The sequence below is a fragment of the Gavialis gangeticus genome, unplaced genomic scaffold (assembly GCF_001723915.1).
Source record: "Gavialis gangeticus isolate Ggan-Ray unplaced genomic scaffold, GavGan_comp1, whole genome shotgun sequence".
In the NCBI taxonomy this organism is placed as follows: domain Eukaryota; kingdom Metazoa; phylum Chordata; order Crocodylia; family Gavialidae; genus Gavialis; species Gavialis gangeticus.
Genome location: NW_017729024.1, coordinates 75,091,389 through 75,097,510, shown reverse-complemented (window position 1 = coordinate 75,097,510; position 6,122 = coordinate 75,091,389). Strand labels below are relative to the sequence as shown.

At 40.6% G+C, this 6,122-nt stretch overlaps 1 protein-coding gene and 1 long non-coding RNA gene across 2 annotated transcripts in view; one reads left to right on the top strand and one right to left on the bottom strand.

The window, feature by feature from the left end:
• Positions 1-6,122, top strand: part of TMEM232 (transmembrane protein 232) — a 143,480-nt gene that overhangs the window by 22,713 nt on the left and 114,645 nt on the right. The window lies entirely within an intron of this gene.
• LOC109297474 lies at positions 453-4,484 on the bottom strand. Its single transcript, XR_002097325.1, has 3 exons — positions 4,417-4,484; positions 3,511-3,655; positions 453-701 (listed from the first exon to the last, which is right to left on the bottom strand). It is a non-coding gene; the product is annotated as an uncharacterized LOC109297474 (long non-coding RNA).

Here is a 6,122-nt window from a genome sequence, read left to right as displayed (position 1 = left end):
GGGGAGCCCAGTGCTTCCCTCCATGGTGCTGGCACACCCCGGGGCTACCCGGGCAGGGTGCTAGCTGGGCAGGCATTGCCCCAGTTCGCAGACTGCACCTGGCCCGATCCAACGGTGCATGGGGTGCTGGAAGCCTGGGTGTGCTCAGGGAAACTTGGACTTAGTGGGCTTCCAGCACCCCATGCACTGTCTCTACTGCCTTCCCACCATCTGGAAGCACCCAGGGCTGGGCTGGCTTGCCCCTGGGGCAGTGTAGGAAGGTGGTAGTAGGGTGGTTGGGTGTGCTGGCGGCCAGAGAAGGCTGCAGGGATGGTGCACAGGGCACTGGAAGCCTGGGAAGCAGGAGAGGCTTTGAGGCGCTGCAAACTACACGTTCCCACTCATGAGGATGTGACCTATTTGACGAATACTAAGACCCATTGAAATACAATATTTAAGTACTATTTTACCTACTTGCTACATCTTTTACTATTTTAATTATAAAGACCTTATTTTCTGGCTTCGTTCTGTTGTTTGTTTTTTCTTTCTGATAACAGATCACATTGAGTCTTTAGGGCCTGTTTCTTGCTTCTTTCTTCCTATATCCCATATTCCTTTGTATCTCTTTCTCTTTCAATACAGTAAGATCTCTACTTCCTCCCTCATGTTTTCTGTCTCTTCTGCAATGTCCCCCAGTATTCCTGATGGTGGGAGACAGGATTCTAGAATGCAGATAGACAATACTTATGATGTACCGCTGAGGTAGATGGGCAATACAGATGCCCAGTAGGGGTGTGCAAAATGGGCCATATTTGATTTGGATTCAGCCCAAATTGGAGACAGTGATTTGATTAGTTGATTCGAATTGCTGTCCCCAATTTGATCTGGCCAAATCCAAATCTGAAGATTCAATGCTGATTCGGAGAATCAGCAATTCAACCATAGACACAGCTTTTAAATGTTTCTTCTACGTACCTTGAGGTATCAGGCGTGGCTCATGAATGCTGCAATGCTGGGGCAGAGCATCCTACAGGACCGTGGGCCCCCCCCCAGTGTGCTTGGAAGTGGACCAGAAGTATTTCCAGTCTACTTCCAGGTCCACTGTGGAGCATGCAGGGCTGCCCCCCCTGCACTCCCTCCAGCTTGGCAATCAGCTACAAGGGAACCCTGGATGCCTCCCCAGACCCAGGAGGCACCAGTCGCTGAGCTGATCTGGAGGGTGCAGGGAGGGCCCTGTGTGCTCCACAGCGGACCTGGAAGTGTACTAGGAGTGCTTCTGGTTCACTTCTGGTTCTGCTGCTGAGCATGCTGGGGACCATCCCACACTCCTGTGGGACGCTCCATCCACCCCAGCATTGCAGCATTGACGAGCCTCCTGGTACCTTGAAGTATGTAGAAAAAACATTTAAAGCTGTGTCTGTGTCTGAATCTCCAAATCTTTCTGAATCTCTCTGAATCAATTCAGAGGGCTCCAATTCAATTTGGAGAGATTCAAGGGTCTCCTGATTTGGTTCGGATTTGGGGATTCAGCCACCGAATTGGGCTGAATCTCCGCTGAATCCAAATCAGGAACTGAAGCTTTGCACAGCCCTAATGCCCACTACCTGCTAGATAGCTCTTATTAGATGTCCTAAATGCACTTCATCAATCCATAGATTCCTTATAATTGGACACAGCACCGATACTGGCATATTATTTGGCTCTTCATTCCAGAACATTCCTGAAAGTGCAGCTTGCCTCCACTATTTTTCTACATTTATTTACCAATCAAAAGGTAGTTAGCCATGTAAGTCTGAAATCACGCAGAAGGTAGGGCAGGATGGTACCTTAGGGCTAACTGGTTCAGAGAAGCATAAACCTTTTTGGGCAGCAGCTTACTTCATCAGATTTGTCTTTTACTACCTGACAAAGTTGGCTTCTCCCATAAAAAGCTTATGTAGTTCTGAACCAGTTAGTCTCGAAGGTGCCCTTCCTTCTTTCCCAGCTCTTCCTTCTTTCTGCCTTACCAGCTAGGTAGCCAGGAGACGTTAGCACAATTCAATTCATGTTGCAGCTACTAAATAAAATAGAGGCAAGCTTTGGACTGCTCTAGTGACTTTGAAGTTTTTGTTTTTGTAACTTAGTTTGAGCTTTGCAATGCCTAGTTATTTTATTTAAGACCTTTGAAGAACTGAAATCCTCTATAATTGCTAGGAATGATTTATTATACTGGTTGTTTTTGTTTCATCTCTCCTTTTCTAAAATTTTGATGTTAGTATGTCTTGCACTGACAGCATTTTAAAACTGTAATGAGTTGCCTTGACGTTGTTTACCATCATAATTTGCCATAATAAGTGGTCTCTATAGATTTGAATTGACAATTTCTCCTTTCTTGGCATTGTAATGCAGTATCAGACAAGTGCTTTAAGAATATTTTATGATATAAGGGCTTCTAAGTCCTTTGAGGAACAAAAGGAATGAAAAATGGAAAAAAAATAAAATCTTCACCACCATCAAAAAAGAAAGTTTAAATGCCAAAAGGCCTATGTTAAATGTCAATTAGTGTAATTTTTTTTTTTAAAACGTATAGCTTAAAAAAGAAGTTTAAACCGTGGTCAAATGATTTCTTTTATTCTGGAAAAGCATAACCTTTCCAGGAAAAATCTGCATTCTAGTTGAAATCTTCTGTGCAAGGTTCTGCTGAAGGCAATATAAAACTGCCTATAAATTATACTATGACATAATATAAAATATGGATTTTTAATGGGAATATTGTCTATCCTCTTACATTCTCTGAATCTTTATAATGCCACTAAAGCAGCAGAGGCCATGTGTGCATCCTCAGGCAACTGCTGTGGTCAGGAAGTACCCTGTGGACATAAGGTATTGTGGCTGGCTTTCTGCCTCCATCTCCATATACGTGGTGATATGGGGGACTATGCCAAGTAGAGTTCCTGAGGGACTGTTGCTGGCTGACAAATTTGATAAGTTCAGAGACTGTTTTAATACATGCCTAGGACTATGGCTAAAGGCAGCCTGAACCACCTGTGTACATCCTACTACAGCTCCCATTCTGTTCTGTTGAACACAGCAAAAAATGGAGAGCAGCACAAACTGGCATTAAAAGTCAACAGGCCCTTGCAGCAGGGTCAGGACGTTTGTAGTTGAATGTCAACTCAATAAAGCTCTCAGGTAAGGTTGGGAAAATTGACTCTAGGGATTTACACTTTTTAATTGTTTTTTTTTTTTTCTGGGGTAAGCACAAGAAAAAGCTAATACGGTCTCTGACCATAGAATCTTATGTCTTTCTATAGCTGCATTGGCAGTATATGCTAAAAGAAAACAATGAGCCCCTTTCACCCACCTATTTGATCCGTCAATGTAACTGTGCTGTACAGAGCAGTCTCTGTATCACTGAAGTTATGCATCCTATCTTCTAGCTAGGCAATCCCAAAGTAGCTTAGTGCCTCTTGAAGGCTCCAAGTCTAACTAAACTTAGCTATACCTATTATCTCCTGTGCATGTAGGAAGTCTTAAGTTTTACTAAATTACCTTCCACTCAGAGATGCACAGAATTCGATCTGGAATCCTTGCTGAGATTTATGTCCCAAATCCCCATCTCTTTACTTTGAGAGGACCTCTTCAGAGGCTGATGCACTGTGTCCATTACACAGTGGTTCATTACAATTCTCAAAATCTGTAGAGAAATTTGAACAGTGTTAGTGTCTCCTTCAGTTCTGCTTTAATGCTTTATGCTGAAATGCAGGAGGCTATTTTACAAAACCCTGTTTTGTGTTAAAACCTGATTAGGTCCATCTTGCTTATAAATGTATATGCTAGTCTATGCCCTTATGAGAGTATCAGTCAGCTTCTTGGTTCTGAGGCTTCAGGGGCATTTCTTATGAAACTTGGCCCCAGGTACTAGGTTGAGTCATGATCTTAATTAAAGCTAACTTCAAGATCACAGTGAGAAATTATCTGAGTCTTGAAATGTGAGTACTGGAATTTTTCTGTCTGGCTAGAGCTAGAGGCAGCCTTTAACCTAATCTTACATTATCAGTGATGATGGAAGCTGTAGCATTAGAAAGACTCCATAATTTTTCCTCCTTTTATTTTGGCTACCAATAAGTTTTGAGTTATAAATTCTCCAAAAAGTTATCTTTTCACTATTATTTCTAGTTTTGCTGGAGGAACCAGCATTTCTTGAAACTTAATATGGTGTTAAAAATGTATGCAAGTTTGTTTATGGCTAGGCATAAACATTTCTCATAATAATATTCTAATTTGATATACAGGGCTGTTTCATGTATCAAATTACTTTTAATTTTTTATTTATTAGTTTAAACCATTATTACACATTGTAAACAGAGTGCCAATAACAATTAAAAAGACTATGTAAAGTTCACAGAGTTAACAGCTGTGTTGTAAAAACACCCAACCAGTTTTCTTCATGCTTACCACTATAACAAGATGTCATCCATCAAGTGAGCAGTTTCCATCAAAGCTTAAATAGTTTCCTTGCTAAATAAAGCAGATAGAAATATCCAGTTTATCATTTTAGTACAGTCTCAGCACATTTTTGTCATAAGTGAATGAATTAAAATGAATGAAAGATCAGTGAGATAATTTCCCCCCCCCCAAAAAAATTAAATCAGAAATGAGGGGTTGGGAGGATGCTATTTCAATCCAGATTTTGTATAAACTGTAAACATATTCTGTACTTCAGAATTTTGTATACTAAACATTTTGTACTGGTTATGAACTGTTATTAAACTTGGCTGTTCTAAATAATGCTAAGAAGAACTGGCTAGCAGTCTTCTCCTTACCAATTTAGTTAAAATCTATATTTTGTCTAGTTTTCTTGGAATTTATAAGGAAAGGGGGTTGATAAAGGTGGGTAAACCTATTATTTTAAAACTTGTAAAGACATAAGAAATTCAGTGTTAAATTTGTGACTAGGCCACAATTGGTTCTTTATTATTGGGAATAATTTTCTCTCTCTCATTAGTGGGTAAAACTTTTATATCAGGAGTTTGATTCATTAAAAAGGTTCCTTTCAAAGCCCAGCATTGTGCAGGAGTCATTTTTGCAGAAGCAGGTTCAAATAATTTGCGGTGTTTTATATAAGGGAAAGATAGAACCAAGGGATCTAGTTTTAGTTTCATTTTTAATGTTCTATCTTATATAGGCTCAGTACTTATCCATGGATATGAAAAGCAATAGCAGTTTGGTAGGGCTAGGACAGGAGGCATCTTTATCAGTAGCTATCAAATGAATTCATCCATTACAGAAGCTGTAATCCAATATGTATCTTTGTTCTATGCCAGTGATTCTCAATCGGGGTGCTGAAGCACTCTAGGTTGCCATGAGATCTTTTAAAGAGTGATGCTGAGAGAAGCTTAGGCTCAGACTTGTCCCTGACTCCATTGGCCAGCCCCTCTGCAAGGGGATTAACACTATAATAAACTTAGTTTTTGAAATGTGGTGCCACTCAGTTCACAAAAGGTATATAGGGATGCCTTGAGTCTGAAGAGGTTGAGAACTACTGCTCTATGCATATAACTAGATTTCAGTATAAATGGAGTTGTTTGTATTAAACTTTTTGCAGATTTTATTTTGATTTTTTTTTTTTAATGTATAGCATAGTAATTTACATTTACTTTATGTAGCACATTCATGGGGTTAAAAGTGATTCAGAGTCATTAATTGAGCTGATAAACTCTCTCTTTGGACCCACTACTTTCTTATCTCTTAAGTATTCAACTATTGTTATTCCTTTTTACAGGTCATGTCTACACATGCTCATTTACTAGGGCTGTGTAAAGCTTCAAGTGCTGATTTGATTTCGAGAAGGTGCGAGCACTCTAGTGTGCCATGAGATCTTTTGAAGGGTGATGCTGAGAGAAGCTTAGACTCAGACTTGTCCCTGACTCTGACAATGACTGCTCCACCTGACCCCCAGCTTCCAGTTCTTTAAAAAATAAAATAAAATCCCCGCACTCACTGGCTGCTGCAGCAGCTGTCAGGGCTTCTGGGGACTTGTGGTAGAGCCCCCCATGCAGCATGAGTCAGTGGGGGGCAGCAGGGATGGCCCCCCCCCCCCACCCGGCCGCAGCCGGGGAATGGGGGGCTTTTTTATTTTTTTTTTTTTTTTTTTTAAAAAA